Genomic DNA, 16,714 nt, shown 5'->3' with positions numbered 1-16,714 from the left:
AATGGACCACAGTCAACCATAGTTACTCTAGTGCTAGAGAGCATTACGAGTTCCGTATTCCTCCTGCTTCTGACCCCTCTCCACTCATGTATTACCCTTTCCCTGTCCTCTCCACCGTCACATGAATTAAACGGCAAAGCCACAGAAACTATAACTATACTTCAAAGGTATCTAAACTTCATTTTAAGAACACAAAAGATATATACCACCCACTAACTAGGTCTACTGGATGCAAGAAAAAGACCACAAGAATATGAGTATTTGTTAAAGGAATACCATTAATGTAATTTCAGATATGAATACTCAATATGTCAAATGAAGTCAAATTTCTTCAGAGTCTGCTAACAAATCTATAATAACGAAAAAATACACAATTCAGTATAAAATAAACATATACTAACATATTTAATCTGAATTAGGAAAAATAATTAGATGAGTTAGTAATTTTCCACAGGACAAAACTCAACTTTTATAAAGCAACAAGAGAAAGAAAAGGCATGGCAAGATGTCAATTGAACCAGCAGCCTGCTTCCCAGAAAATCAGTTCATACCTGGCAAAGAACTGGCCTCATATTCCGAAACAGAACCCTATAAACAGAAATGAGACACATAAAATCCAAATACAAAATACGTGTGTGTGTGTGTGTGTGTGTGTGTGTGTGTGTGTGTAATAAAAGATAGATATAGGTATGTTTTGCTTTTAAGACATCCAGAAGAGATAAAGGCCTGTTAAAATCATAAGAGCTAGAGAAATGGCTCAGTGCTGACTGCTCTTCCAGAGGATTCTAGTTTGATTCCCAGCATCCATGTGGCAACTCCAGTTCAAGGGATCTGATACCATCTTTGGTCCTCCGCAGGCATTGCATGCACACGGTACACAATCAAACATATAAACAAAACACCCACGCATGTAAAAACATAAATTGATTTGTTTAAAAAAAAAAAACCACAAGGAGAACAATTTAAAAGCCCAGTTTAGTGATAAGGATAAGGTTCAGTAGAACACTTGCCTAAAATGTAAAAGGCCTTAGGTACCCAGCACTTGAAAAAAAGTTGTGTATACATCTTTAATAATATATATGATATATATTATATATTTAACTCTAACTCAAAAAAAAGAGTTCTATAAACCAGTAAGTTTCTTTCAAAATGCCACATAAATCTTCTAAGTTGTAAGAGACTTCTTTTTTCTTTTCTTGGTAGTACTGCAGACCAAACTGTGTGCCCTGTGACTAGTAGGTAAGCACTCTACCTCTGAGGACCTACCCCATAGTTTACTTTAACAACAGACAAAAAGAGTACTATGAGTGTTTGTACACAAAATGTGTGGGAGCATCCATTTCATGACGTGCATACAAAGGTCAGAAGTCAGCTCTTTCCTTCCACCTTTACCTGAGTTCCTGGGATCAAACCCAGACCGTCAGGATTCCAGGACAAGGGCCTTTATCCACTGTGTCATCTAACAGCCCACTTCTTACGGATTTTAGCTCATGGAAACCAGAGCTCTAGTCCCCGAAGCTAATTATAGGTACCTGTGAGCTGCCTAAAGTGGTTGCTGGGAACAGAACTCTGGAAGAGTAGCAAGCACTCTTTTTAAAGATGTACTCATTGTTTTAAACTGTGTATGTGTATGCCTGCATGAGTTTATGTGTACCACGTGCATGCAGATGACCACAGAGGCTAAAGGGAATTAAGATCTCCTGGAACTGCGTTAACACACAGTTGTAAAAAACTAATGTGGGTGCTGAGGCCTAAACCTGAGTCCTCGCCGGGCGGTGGTGGCCCAAGCCTTTAATCCCAGCACTTGGGAGGCAGAGGCAGGCGGATTTCTGAGTTCGAGGCCAGCCTGGTCCACAAAGTGAGTTCCAGGACAGCCAGGGCTACACAGAGAAACCCTGTCTCGGAAAACAAAAACAAACAAACAAACAAAAAAGCAAAACAAAAAACAAAAAAAACAAAAAACAAACAAACAAAAAAACCCTGAGTCCTTTGCAAGAGCAGCAAGTGCTCTTAACCATGGAGCCTTCTCTCTAGCCCGGAGTAGCAAACACATAACCAACAAGCCATCTCTTTGGCTATCATATATGAATTTTTGTGTGGATATGTATTTTTATTTCTATTGGGTATATATCTAGCAGTGACATTGTTGGGGTATATGGTAGGCTTTTTGTTGTTTATATATGTTCCAGAAATCAAACTTAAGTGTCCAGATTGTATGGCAAGTGCTTTTTTTTTTATCCATTGAGCTATTCCATGGGCCTCCACCTGTGGAGTTTTAAAAAGCAATTCTAGCAGTAACATTCCCGCAGGCAGTGAGAGAATAAAATCTTCAATTTATTTTCTTTTCCTTTTGGTATTTTTGAGTCAGGGTATCATGTAGCCCTGGCTGACCTTCAACTCTACTGTACTGTGGAGGTTGATATGAATTCCTTATTCTCCTTCCTTCACCTCCCAATTATGGAGATAACAAGCGTGCCAGATCACACTCAGAATCTAAGGGTTTCAGATTCTTCACATCCTCATCTGTATTTGCTATTTCTGTCCCTCCCCGCCATGTTGGGGAACAAGCCTAGGGCCACACCCACTGAGTGCTACACTCTCCAGGCCTTATTTTTGATTTGTTTATTTTAATATAGGTCATACTATACAGCCCAGGCTGAACTTAAATTTATAGTTGTCCTGCCTCAGCCTCCTTAGAACTGAGATTACAGCCGGGCAGTGGTGGCGCACGCCTTTAATCCCAGCACTTGGGAGGCAGAGGCAGGCAGATTTCTGAGTTCGAGGCCAGCCTGGTCTACAGAGTGAGTTCCAGGTCAGCCAAGGCTATACAGAGAAACCCTGTCTCAAAAAAAACAAAACAAAACAAAACAAAACAAACCTGAGATTACAAGCACGTGTATGTCACCATGTGCAAGACTAGCTATAACTACTCTAATAAATGCTAAGTAAATAGACATTCTAATAGATGCTAAGTTGCATTTCTCTAATGGTTAATGATATTGAAATTTTTATGTGTTTATTGACCTTTTATTATATCTTTGAAGAAATGAATATTCAGATCTATCAATAGATTTGTTATCTTTAAAAAGTGAATTCTTTTCATTGTTATAAGTTATAAATCTTTTGTTATAGATATTGTAAATCTTTTCTACCATGTATAATTTTCTATATATTTCTTCTGTATTATATAATCTTTTAATATATTTCTATATATTATGTATTTTCCTATTTTTTACCATTTAGGGCCTATTTTGAGGTAATTTTTGTGTATAGGTGTGAAAAAGGCTCAACTTTTTATGTATATTTATCTAACTGTCTCAGAACTTGGGATGTTGAGACAGGAGAAGTGCTTTGAGTTAAAGGGGAGCCTGTACTAAACAGCAAGTACCAGGTCAGCAGGGCTACTGAGCAAAACTGTTTAAAACAAAGAAATAAATAAAATCATTAACAGTAACATTAAATGAAACCATTCAATAAAAGCAATGGTGCTAGTAAAGTCGTTAATATAAAGTTGAACTTTTTTTTCTAAAAAGGAGAGTGAGTTAATATTTCCTTCCCACTATTAGCAAAAGCTTACTTATTTGGAAGAGATTCAGGTTATATGTTAGAGACACAATCTCTAACTACACAATAAAATATTGGCCTAACTTGCCTTGAGTTTTAGTCCAAGTTAACAAATTAAGCCAAAATCACAAAAACAAAAGTAGGTAAAAGTGATTTAAAATGTAAATTTCCGTTTTAAAAAAGATTCTATTTTTAATTTTGTGTGTGTGTGTGTGTGTGTGTGTGTGTGTGTATACACATCTGTCTGTCTGCTGTGGGGGTTTATACATGAGTGCAGTACTCACAGAGACCAAAAGTGGGGGCTGGACCCCTAGAGCTAGAGTTTTAGGAGGCTATGAGCTGCCTGACATGGGTACAAGTGACCAAATGTTGTCCTCTACAAAAGCAGTATGTGCTTTTACCCACTAAGCCATCTCTCCAGCCCCATATGTAAAATGTTAAAGTCTACTTTTTTCCTAATTGCCACAGGGCATACAATTACAATAATTGGGATATTAGCCCAGTTATTACCTAATCTGTAAAAGAGAAGTTTGTAGGTCTAGAGTTGTTTTAACTGTAACAATTTACCCATATTGAATGCTTACTACAAACATGGCAATTACAAAATGCTTCTCATTTATCAACATCAACCTGGTAATGAATATAGAATGTTCAATTTTATAGATGAAAAAACTGAGTGGGAAAGGTCTAATAAACTATCCTATCCATAAGTTAATAATTTCTCAATATAATTATAAAAGTTGGATTTTATGTTTTATCATGCTTCCTCTAGACACAATCACATCTTTCCAATGTTATTATATGACAGATACAGATATGCCTATGTAATACTCGGCTGATCTGTGGCTCTGTAACACTCCAGATTTGTCTTCTTGTTTTAAGAGATAAAAGAGGAATTTCTCTTAAGTAAGGAACATCAAGAGCTAAGATGTTATGGTTTGGATTCATTGCTCACTGACTCGTATTTCTGAATACTTGGTAGGCAGATGGTGGTACTGTTTGAGAGCATGTTCAACCTTTAGGAGGTGGAGCCTAGCTGGAAGAAGTAGGTTTCTAGGGGGCAGGCTTTGAGCCCAAGCTCTCTATTTCCTGGTCTGCCTAGATGTAACAAGCCATGCCACAAGCACCAACCACAGGACAGAGTCGCAGCTGCCTTGCTTTCCCTGACAAGATGGACTTTATTTCTACTAAAGCACGACTCAAACCTCTCCTACCTTAGTTTTCCAGAGGGACAACAGTTAACTAATATGGAAAACTGGTACCAGGAATGGGGCTGTTGCTGTAATAAGCCTGACAGTGTGGTTCAAAGGCCTTTGGAACTAATTTATGGAAAGAATGTGGAAGAGTTTGGATCAGCAAGCTAAACAAGTCTTGGAATGTTGTAAACAGAGCTTAAGCAGCCATTCTGGTGGGAATCAGGAAGAACAGAATGCCATTAGACATGCAGACCGGAGACACATGAAGTTTTGAGAGAGAAAAAGATATAATAGGAATTGGGGTACAGGCTCAATTCAAGTTACATTCTGGGGTGGGAGAAATCTGACTATATTCCATATCCTGATAATTTGAGTAAGGTTAAATTCAAAATGTATTAATCATTTGGCAGAGAAAACTTCAACACAGCATAGCATCTAGGTTGTGGCATGTTTATTGCTGGCTGCCTTCAACTAGGTTCTCAATGAAAAATATAAGCCAAATGGCAAAAAAAAAAAAAAAAAAAAAAAAAAAAAAAAAAAAAAAAAAAAAAAAAAAAAAAACACATGAAAAATGTACAGTTTGGCAAGAAAAAAAAAAGCATAAGAACATTTAAAGTTGTGTATGAGATGAATATGAAAAAATGCCCATACTCCATTATTAAACTGACTATACTTAAGAAAAGTCATACACTTTGCAAGACCCCACCCAGAGGACACTCTAGGGTGAAACAATGCAACCTCTGGTAAATCTTCAATTAAAACGGGAGTGCCTGGAAAGGGAAAGTGTTTGAACAGAGAGTGCCAGAGCAGGGGTGCCCTGATCCAATAGGGCCACCTAAGATTCAGCCACCCAGGTACTCAAAGGCTGCTACAATTACAATATGTAGGAACCAAGCAAACTACATGCTGAGCTGGCAAACAGAATCCCACCCCATCCAGGTGGTACTGATTTTGGAGGCATACTTGTGCTAAGGTTCCAGAAAAGAAGCTTACGAAGCCTGGTAATGTAAACAGAGAAGGCCCTGAGGTCATGTGTGACACTCTAAGAAGCCTACACTGCAATGGAAACCCTACATGTTGGAGATACCAGGAACACTAGTCTGTTGAAAAAGCTAGAGAAAGGTCACGGGTTACTAGTGACAGCACTAAGGGCAGAGCTTCAGTCCACTGAAGTATGCAATACCACCACAAACCCCAGAAGCCAGATATGGAGGTAAGGGTTTGTTTGCCCTGCTGAGTTTGTCTTGTTTCAGCCAATTTCTACTTGCTAACCCCATTCCCTAACTGTGCAATGGACGTGTTTTTATTTTATAGTTGTCCACAGCTAAGAGTCAGAAGAGACTTTGGGCTTTGAACTTTAGCAACTGTTGGTACTGTTACAATTTTGTGGACTCTGGAAGTTGAACAAAATGTATTTCACATCATGAGCAATACACTTGAGCTTATGAGGGACAAGAACAACAACAAAAAGTTACAGTTTGGATGTGAACTGTCTCCTAAAAGCTCTGGTACTCAACATCTGGTATCCACGTAGTGCTATTCTGGGGGAAGTTGTAGAACCTTTAGAAGATGCAGCTCAGTTGGAGGAAGTGGGTCGCTGGACAGTAGGTCTTGAAGATATACAATCTGCCCCAGTTCCAGCCCAAGCTCTCTGCTTTACAATCTACAACCCAAGTTCCTCCTGCTATAGATAGAGCCAAAGCCACTGTGCCATCCCTGCCTTTAAGCTGTAAGCTAAAAAATGAACCCTCCTTCCTTCAGCAGCTTCTTCTAGGAATTTGTCAGTGATGAGGAAAGAAAGTAGTACATTCTCATACAAAAAAAAAAATCAATAATAAAGGGGGGCTGGAGAGATGGATCAGCAATCAGCAGTTAAGAGCATTTGGGCTCTTTTATAGAGGTCCCAGGTTCAAGCCCCAGCACCCACATGATAGCTCAGACTATCTGTAACTCCAGTTCCAAGAGTTCAGTGCCCTCTTCTGACCTCTGACTGTAGCATGCATGCACAGTGCACAAACATTTATGCAGGAACACTAATACACATAAAAAAACAAAAATAGAAACAAGTTTTTAAAACTAGTAATGTTATCCACAATACAACTGAAATGTATGAAGAGATACATACAAACATACCTTTCTAAAGTAAAAGATAATCAAAATGAATCTTAAAGCTAAAAAATTAGCAAATTGGTAGGTCCTTCCTTTTTCTCACTTTGCTATCCCTCCTCTACGCTGACAAAAATGGGGGCGAGAGGAGGGTTCCACAGTGATACAATACCTATAATACCAGGACTCTGGAGGTGAGAACAGAAACCAGAAGCTATTTTAAAAGTCTGAAGCCAGTCTATGGTACAGATATGAAAAGGTACAGGTATGAAAAATTTAAAATATGCCGGACAGTGGTGGTACACACCTTTAATCCCAGCACTTGGGAGGCAGAGGCAGGCGGATTTCTGAGTTCGAGGCCAGGCTGGCCTACCGAGTGAGTTCCAGGACAGCCAAGGCTAACAGAGAAACCTTGTCTCGAAAAACCAAAAAAGAAAAATTTTAAATAAACACACACACAAAAGAAAAAAACCTAATAATCATTTTCTGAATTAATATATAAACAATATAATCAAATTACCATAATTAAGCTTTGCTCTCTAGTAAGATAATTCATGACTCTGATAACTAGTTTAAAGAATATAAGGCTAGTTGTTATGTCTTAGTACATACCTGTATGCCTAGTACTCAGGTCACTGAAGTTGAAGGATTTTGAGTTTAACTCTATCTGTGACACAACAAGTTACTGACCAGACTAAACTATGGATTGAAACCCTACTTCCAAACAAACTTTTAAAAATTTTTAAAGAAATGCATCCTAGGTATTCTTAGGCCTGGGACTAAAACTCAGTGTTTTAACTATTGCCTAGGACATAAAAAGCCATGAGTTTTATTTCTAGCACCTCAAAAATTAACTAAAATAAGAAACAAATAAAAGCATAAGGCAGCAATAAACAAGTAGAAAGAGGAATATGAATATAGCTCAAAAGTAGAACAGTTGCTTAGCATTCGTAAGGCCCTGGTTTTGATCCCCAGTACTCAAAATACAAAACAACCAATGAGATGGCTCAACCAGTAAGGAACTTGTTGCCAAGTCTGACAAATGAGTGTGTGTGTGTGTGTGTGTGTGTGTGTACACAAATGTAATTTAAAAATACATGCCTAATTTAAAAATACAAAATAAATGGAAAGAAACTTGAGCTTTTAGTGGGGAAAAAGAAGAGAAGTCACCGAACTTTAATGACTAACATAACAGCTCCTTGGTTAATGTTGAGATTTCTTATAAATCCACAGGACTAAGGCAAGGCTATAGCTCACTGCAAGGTCCTGGGTCAGATCACCAGCACTAGAGCTGAGGGAAGCAACAGCCTACAGGGTCCTGCCCTTCCCCATCCAGCAGGACTCAGCGTCAGTCCATTTACTTGCATTCTAGCATTATTTCCTGAGTGGGAGAAAGCACAGAGTTATGGGAAGCAGCAGGAAATGTAGAGATCTAAGAATAAGTCCAGAAAGTTGCAAATAGGCCCATCCTCCTTTACATATGTCACGGCAGGAAAGCTGCCAACAGCTCACTCCTCTCGCCACATTTCCTGCAGATCCTCCAGCTCTTCCTTAAGCATGTCAGGATTTTCATTCTCCCTTAGTTTCAAGCCTCCTTTTGCATCAAGATTTCAAAGTGCATGGTTTGTATTCTCCAAAAGTTCCCTTCAGCTGTGTCTTACTTTTGAATATGTATCCTAAAGCCTTGTACAGTATTTCTACATCTGGTGATAAAATTCACAGTATGTTATAAAACCACAATTTCTTTGCAACTAAAGGATTTATGGTAACACCAAAGTTTAAAAAAAAAATAGAGCTTTTTATTGAATCAAGTACTTTTCAAAAAGGTGGTGAGTTTACTACAGGATCTTTTCTGATAGAGGAATTCTTTAAGTTAAGCAAAAACCACACAGAGAGAGGGAATGTGTGCTTTTACAGGCTGGATTCCCAGGCACTGACATTTCCAGCGATTACTACAGGAGAGCTGAGGACAGGAGGCAGAAAAGACTGAACAGAAGCTATTATAACGGAAAGAGAGACCTCCCTAAAATAGAAAATAAAATAAATTAACTATTACTAATCAAAGTTTCATTTTAAAATCACTTATCTAAATAAACCTTGATAAATGCAAGCGAGTCTCAAGTCCAGTTGGGAAAGGTTTCTTTGGGATTTAAAAATCCATCATTTATTCAACTACAGATTAATGAATTTCATTGTAAAATGAGTTGAGCAATCAAAGCTATTCATAGATAAGTATGATTAAATTATGGGTGAATAATACATTAACTGAATAAAGTCCAGTTATTAAAGCAAGTAATCTAATTGCCCAATGTCCAACACTGTAAGGAATGAATTTTTCTATTTCTCTCCATACTTACTATTTTAATTCTTCCATCCCTTAGTGATATATATGCATACAAAGATATAAAGTGCAATCACACTAGTGGTAAGAATACTGCATTTGGCTGGGCAGTGGTGGCACACGCCTTTAATCCCAGCACTTGGGAGGCAGAGGCAGGCAGATTTCTGAGTTTGAGGCCAGCCTGGTCTACAGAGTGAGTTCCAGGACAGCCAGAGCTTTACAGAGAAACCCTGTCTCGAAAAACAAAAAAACAAATAAAATAAAAACAAAAACAAAAAAAAGAATACTGCATTTGATTCAATGTAAAAAAAAAAAATTGAAAGTTTACATTTTTCGAAGTTTCATCTACCCCAACCCAACCCTCAAATAGTGAAGACTATTTTTGAAATCAAACATAAAATGATATGGTTTTTGGCCTCTCATTTGGAATTTTATTTTGGATTCAAAATTTTGTTTAATTTGGAACAATCTGAAATAGAATTAAAAAGGGGGAAAAAGCTAAAAAGTATTGATGCAAAGCTGTAGCAATATTTCCTCACGATTTCATAAAACATTAATGAAAGGTTACATAATCCCCTAGATTAAAGATTTTTAAAGAGACCTGCAAGGATTGTCTTTTTCAGTTTTCAGTACTGTTTTCTTTATTCTCATATCCATAGAAACATCTAAATCAATTCCATCTAGTTTAAAATAAGCCATCTAGTTTTCAGTTTTGTTTTGCGTGTTGTTACTGTCACTGTTTGAGAAAAGGTCTTCACCAGGAGTGCTGGCACACCCCTTCACTTCCAGCACTCAGGAGGCAGAGGCAGAGGCAGGTAGGTCATCTCTTGAGTTCCTGGTCTATAGAGACAGTTCCAGGACAGCCAGGGCTACTTAGAGAGACCTTGTCTCAAAAAGACAAAAAACATACAAACAAAAAACAGAGAGAGGGAGAGAGGCAGAGAGAGGGAAAGGGAGGAAGGAGAGAGAGAGAGAGAGAGAGAGAGAGAGAGAGACAGAGACAGAGACAGAGACAGACAGAGACAGACAGAGAAAGAGAGAGAGCAAGCACTTGCAGTACAACCCAGGCTAGCCTCTAATGAACATCAATCCTCCTGCTTCATCCTCCCAAGTGTCTAAATTATTATTGTGCACCATCATGCCTGGCAGCCATCTGGTTTTCAAGAGAAAAAAAAACTTATCCAAGAATAAGACAAAACATTCATATACACTTTAAATACATACTGTAAATCACAATTAGTTTCCTGAGACAAGTATACAAGATATACCAAACCCATTTCACTCTCAGGAAAATATAATCCACAAAACAAAAGCTCCCTCACAACCCACAAGTGTCTCTGTAGCTAACTAAGCCTCTACCCCATCAATACTTCTTGTCTCTCCTTTCTCCCTCCTTGGCTTTGTTGTTTAAAGACTGGTCTCATTCTCTAGCTCAGGCTGGCCACTACCTTCCAACAATCCTCCTTCTGCAGATGTCAGAGTGCTGAGATTAGTCTCCAAGAATAAGCTATCCTCTCATTTTTCTCTCTTGCAATGTTTACTTTTGTGCCTTTTTATCCTTTATACATGAAATATTCTAAGCCAGTTCGATTCTGAGTTAGTTGATCAGTGTTATTATGTCTTTCTCAGTACAGTGGAAGGAAAACTGGGTAACATGAGGGCACAAATGAAGGAGCAGAAGGCCATCTGAGGAGCACCATTGTTTCTCTGCCTCATGTTCCCTGTGAGTGTGCATGCCAGGTTCTCAGGATCCAAAAAAGGTCCCCAGAATCAGAGACTCAATGCAATTCATAGTAATGTCAAACTGCTATACCACCTGAAAACCACTGCAAAATAAATAACTTAATTCCTTAATACTGAAGGGATGCTTCTGCCATACTGTGTGACTCAAAATAGTTTGTCAAACTTTTCTGTCAAACTTTTCTGATTGAAAGACACAGATTTTACATTGTGACTTAAAATATGTATATAAGAAGTTTCCCTAAACAAGTGCAAGGCTAGTGTATTCTGCTTTACTTTCAATAATCCAGTTTTTTAAGATCTCAAAAAAAAAATCTTCAGTTAGGGAAGTAGCACTTTTTGATAGAGCCCATGCCTAGCATGTGTGAGATATTTAGTATCATCTACAGTACTGGGAGGTGGGGGAGAGTACTCTTTATAATAAGATGTGTTCTCCCCACCCCCACCCCCCACAATCTCTTCAGCAAGATGGGCAGGTATTCTGGTATTTTAAGGCATATTTATTGCTTCTTTTTTTCATTAAAGCAAGTTGTTCTCAGAATATGATCCCTTGAAGAATACTAAGCATTGCTTGGGCTAAATTCTTGAACCCCACCCCTAGGCCTTCTGGATCTGAAATCTCAGGTGGAACCAACTAATCTGTATGAAGGCGTTTCCAATCATGGATCTTTCTATGTAACAAACCAGTACTGAGTTCTGCACCAGTCACCACTCCAAAAACTCTGTAAATATATTAAAAAAATATCTTTTTGAAATACCTGTAATTTCAGCACTCAGGAGACAGAGGCAGAAGGATCTCTGTGAGTTTAAGGTGAGCTTGGTCTAAATAGAAACCAGCCAGGGCTTCAGAGCAAGACCCTTTCTCAAAAAATGTATGAATGAATAAAAAAGCAATACAACTTAAATCCCTTTAAGCAAAATTTGTTAGTATTACCAGATAAGTGATAGTACAAAAATTCCAAGTTATTTTCAATTTAGCAGGACATGCCAATCCGCTTCATGAATACCCTCTATCTGATCAAGTCACAGTTTCGCTCCTTTAGTTCTGCTACTCCTCCCCTTTTCCTCTCAAATTCCCCATCCTGTTGATGCCCTTATTTTTTTTCCAGTATTTTCGCTGTCATCCTAAAACTCATTTCTAAAGCCCTAGCCTCCAAGACACCGTGTAACCTTGCTTTTAAGGACAGAGTCTCTGGTTCAGCTTGGCATTTTAGTAATAATTAGTTTCTCCTGTCTTCGGAAGCCCTCACAAACACCATTGTTAAATTCTCGGATCCACTGGCCTGGCCAGCTTCCACAAGACCACTCACCCACTCCGGGGCAAGTTTCCCCAGCTCTCTCTAACTCCCTTCCTCCAGGGAAATTACTCTTCCCCCTCTTACCTCCATCCCATTTTGCTTAAGGCAACTTCCACTTTTCCGCTGAACCCTTACCCTACTCAAATCCCAACTCGTGCGGCTCGAAGCCCATACTCGTAAGGAGGGTCCTCGGTCCGGACTCCAGTCCCAGACCGCTGTGGGGGGGCAGGGCGCCGCGGTCCCTCCCCGGAGGTGTCCGTTCAAGGTCCCCACCCCGCAGACCCTTCCTCCTCCGACAGCTGCCCTTCTGCGGGGGGCTCGCACCGTACGCGGTGCCTTTCCTCCGCTCCCTGTCACCCCGGACCCCGGCCGCCCTCGGTCTCCCCACCTCCCACCTCTCTCCGACAGGGGCCACTCCCAGTTCTCTCGGCCCCCGCGGCTCCCAGAGCACCAAGAATCCCCGGTATCCCCCCTCGTCTCTCCGGTCCCGGGGCCGCTCGCTCCGGGTCGCCCCCGCTCGCAAACCCCCGACGCTCGGGTCACTTCAGGAAGCCGCGCACACACCGGCCTCCCGTCGCTGTCCCCAGGGCCGCCGCTGGACAGCCCAGGGGGACCTCCCGGCCTGCCCCCGTCGGAGTCCCGCGCCAACCTACCTTCCCAGCGCGAACTCCGCCGGCAGGAACCCGGCCGATCTCCCGCCGCGCCCGACCCCGCCGCGACCCGAACCACAGCCCCGGCCTCCGGCCTGCGGCCTCCACCTCCAGAGTGCAAAGCTAGAGTTTCCGGCCCGCCACCGCCTCCGCACCTCAGGCCCGCCTCGCCCGCACTCACCTGCCGCTGGCCCTGCACAACTCCGGCGCCTCAGACTCTACCTCCGCCGCCAGTAGCCACCAAGCGCCACCACCTCCCCCATGACAACAGGCCCGCCCCATACCACACTTCCAACTTATCCATTGGGTGGAGGGGCGGCGTCTCTCTGCTACGATTGGTTGACTCTTCCTGCCCGTCATCCCGTCTTTACCGCCCCTTTTCCTGGACCGAGTCTTCGGCCCCCGCCCGGACCTGGACCGGCCTAGATCATGCTTTAGTTGTAATTGGTTGATGAGTGGGCAGTTCGAAGTTATGATAGGCTACTGATAGTGTCTGTTACCTTAACTGGCAAGGAGTGTGCTGGCCGCGGTTGGTTCAAGCCCTGTGCACAGTTTGGTTGCGCAGTAGAAAGCGAAGAAGGGGCAGACGCTCACGTCCGAGGTTACCGGGAAGGGTTAACTCTTTGTTGTGGGGCTGGCGCAGTAAACTCTTCCTTTTCTAGTTTTCTTCCTACAAGGGGAAACATCTCTGCTAGCTTAAGGAGGTAACGCTTGCAAAACATCGACTTCAGGGGTTTGTGTTTAAGAACGGTCCAATTCTCAGCAGAAAGGTGTCTCACAGATCAAAATTTCCCTCGTGTTTTCTTCAAGTTTCCTTGAAGTTCTTTCCGGTAGTCTCCATGCTTTAGGTTAGGGCAGAGCACAGCTGTTTATTAAGCAGCAGTCTGCTTCCGTTGCATTTATAAATATCGTCAAGAAATAATATTTACAATTGTGTCTGTCGTATTAAGAGTTTTCCAGCTTCCAGACCCCACTCTCCTGGGTCTGCCAAGTGACGAAACAACCATAACCAAGTTTTGAAAACATGGGCAATAATTTATCCTTTATAGTACTTCGGAAATGAGAATTTCACGAGCCCTCACCACTACCACTTCCCAACACTACTCAGCTTTTAAGTTTAGGAGTTCTTAAATAGTATTACTAGCTGTCTGGCAGATACTAAGCAAACTCTCTCTCTCTCTCTCTCTCTCTCTCTCTCTCTCTCTCTCTCTCTCTCTCTCTCTTCCTTCCTCTTCCCTCCTCCCTCTCCCTTCCTCCTTCTCTACCTATCCTATTCTTAGCAGTCTAAATTAGAACCATTGAATGAATCGCTGGGTTTTTTTTCCCCCATCACTTGGTACAATACACGAGAATAAATGATTGCATTTCTTATTCATTTGGGTACAAATCCCAGTAGGCATTTTTGAGAAATCTGGTGTTGCTATAAAAACTCTCTGCTCCTAGAAATGCATTCATCATTAGCTTTTTCTGCTTCTCTTTTTCATCTCCAGCGCTTTTCCTGCTCCTAAATAAGAAAATGCTGGCCTGATTACTCTTTCAGTTTCTAAGTCAAATTTAAATATACCTTTTCCACAACTCCACCTGGAATATGCAAAGCTGTGGTAATAGATTTTTAAGGAGGTCTGTGCTCTCAAGCTCTCAGACACAAGGTCTGGGAATAAAGGCCTTCCTGTGGATTCAGGAATGGACTTTGGAAATTCTGTACTTTGCCCCTGCCTTCTTGCTGTAACTTGTGCCATATCTCTTCTGTTTATTAACCTTTGCCCTTTTCAGTGCAGCTCCAGGATCTAAAACTGTGCAGCTTAATATTGGGGGTAGGGAGTCAGGGTTGGGAGGAGTTGTCTATTTTCTAACCTATATTTTTAGTTGAGCTTAAATAAACTGGACATTTCTATCATCAAACTAAGAGGAAATTATTCCTCCAGTAACTATACATAACAATAACGTGGGGTGCCCCCCCCCCAGTTATCTTCTGGAACCTTCTTCCCTTTTCTCTCATCCTCACCTTCCAATTTAGAAATAACCTCCCATTCAATTCAGTGACTCACGGAAAATCCTTAAAAGGAAAGTGGGAAAGCCAAAATAACTCCAGAGATGTCTGAATCATTTCACTGAAGGAAAAAGACCACGCACTGACCACGGTAAGATGGAAGTCAGGCCGGGCGGTGATGGCGCACGCCTTTAATCCCAGCATTTGGGAGGCAAAGGCAGGCGGATTTCTGAGTTCGAGGCCAGCCTGGTCTACAGTGTGAGTTCCAAGACAGCCAGGGGAAAAAAAAAAGATGGAAGTCAGGACAGAAGGCCTTAGCTAACATCTTATAACACGGGGAAGTAGATATGCAAATAAGAAGCTACCTGGTGAGGATGCAACATCCGAGCATCCTTTACCCAGCCTTTTAATGCTTCACCAGCAGCCCCCTTCTCGCCAGCCTTGGCCGTGTGCCGTAGTGCCAATTTTAGAGCAAGTCAGAAGGCAATTAATGTCCTAGCAGATAGGAAACAATAACGTCATAGGAGAGCATGGCCATTATTATGGTACTTTTGGTAATAATGGCTCTTGCACAGCCACAGTGACTAGGTGCCATACAGAACATAGAATTAGGCCAGTCTCATGAAGGGGACTGACATCTAAGTTTAGGAACTCCCACTGCTATCACAAAAGTTGGTGGATAATTGCCACAAAGGTCAGCCAGTCATTATCTCAACCACTAAAAACAAGCTTTTGTCCTGGGTGCTTTTGGCCACGCCTAGCCATCTACTTGCACCGTTCTCCTTTGTAAAATAAGAGGAAATTTAAAATAAATGTCTACACTCAGCAGGAAGAGGAAAACTTGAAAGAAGGAAGGCTTTAAGACACATTACTTTGAAGTAACAGAGACTGTTGTGTGAACAAAGCAATGTAGCACCGGGAGATTCTGGTTCGAATCCCACGCTTTGGTTTTACACTCATGAGGTTATCCTGCAGCAATTGCCCCTCCAGCTTTGTTTTGCCTACCTGCTCTGGGCACTTCTCCAGCACTCCCAGCCCCCACACGCCCTCTCAGGAATCAAGAGCCCTGGAGCCTGGTTGTCTGCAGCTCTGTGTTGTAGGGCTGCCCATGGAGGTTGGTGCAGATGCTGTCTGTGCAGAACCTCTTGGTTCAGACCATGATGGCAGGCATGGTGGGGGCAAACGTGACTCCTAGATACCAACTGAGTGGAATACCTTGATATCTGAGGGGTACAGTAGAAGCCCAGGCCTTCATGGGCACTAATGGCATCTCCCATCTACCTTCTTACAGTGCCATGTTTCAAAGGGCAACATTCTTTTTTTTTTTTGGTTTTTCGAGACAGGGTTTCTCTGTGTAGCCCTGGCTGTCCTGGAACTCACTCTGTAGACCAGGCTGGCCTCGAACTCAGAAATCCACCTGCCTCTGCCTCCCAAATGCTGGGATTAAAGGCATGCACCACCACCTCCCAGCCAAAGGGCAACATTCAAGTCTTCTTTCATTTTTTTTTTCTTTCATTTATTTTTGGGTTTGTTTTGTTGTTGCTTTTGGTTTTTGATTTTTGTTTGTTTGGGTTTTTGTTGTTTTGGGTTTTTTGTTTTTGTTTTTGTTTTTATTTCATTTGATTGGTTGGTTGGTTGGTTGGGTTTTGGTCTAAAGGAGCAAAAAAAATTCCACCTTCAATAAGCTCTATTTCTTGCCTATGGAATTCTTCAATCCTCCCACCCCCATTTCTAGACACAATTCCAAGTCCAAATGGGCTAGAGAAGTAAGTTGCTCTGAGAGCAGACAAGGGCCAGCTTTACCTGCCACCAGCCATTGGAAGCAAGCC

At 41.4% G+C, this 16,714-nt stretch overlaps 1 protein-coding gene across 13 annotated transcripts in view; it reads right to left on the bottom strand.

Moving 5' to 3' along the window:
- Nucleotides 1-13,207, bottom strand: part of Numb (NUMB endocytic adaptor protein) — a 119,080-nt gene extending 105,873 nt beyond the window's left edge. For 9 of the 13 annotated variants that reach the window (XM_076921724.1, XM_076921721.1, XM_076921733.1 and 6 more), the window contains exon 1: nucleotides 13,077-13,207. The gene's annotated coding sequence lies outside the window, so the exon portion shown is untranslated. The other 4 variants (XM_076921723.1, XM_076921728.1, XM_076921725.1 and 1 more) reach the window with 3 other exon arrangements.
- Nucleotides 13,208-16,714: the final 3,507 nt, after the last annotated feature.

The sequence above is a fragment of the Arvicanthis niloticus genome, chromosome 23 (genome assembly GCF_011762505.2).
Source record: "Arvicanthis niloticus isolate mArvNil1 chromosome 23, mArvNil1.pat.X, whole genome shotgun sequence".
Lineage (NCBI taxonomy): Eukaryota > Metazoa > Chordata > Mammalia > Rodentia > Muridae > Arvicanthis > Arvicanthis niloticus.
Note: the sequence above shows the minus strand (reverse complement) of the source record. Positions and strands in the feature narration are given on the sequence as shown.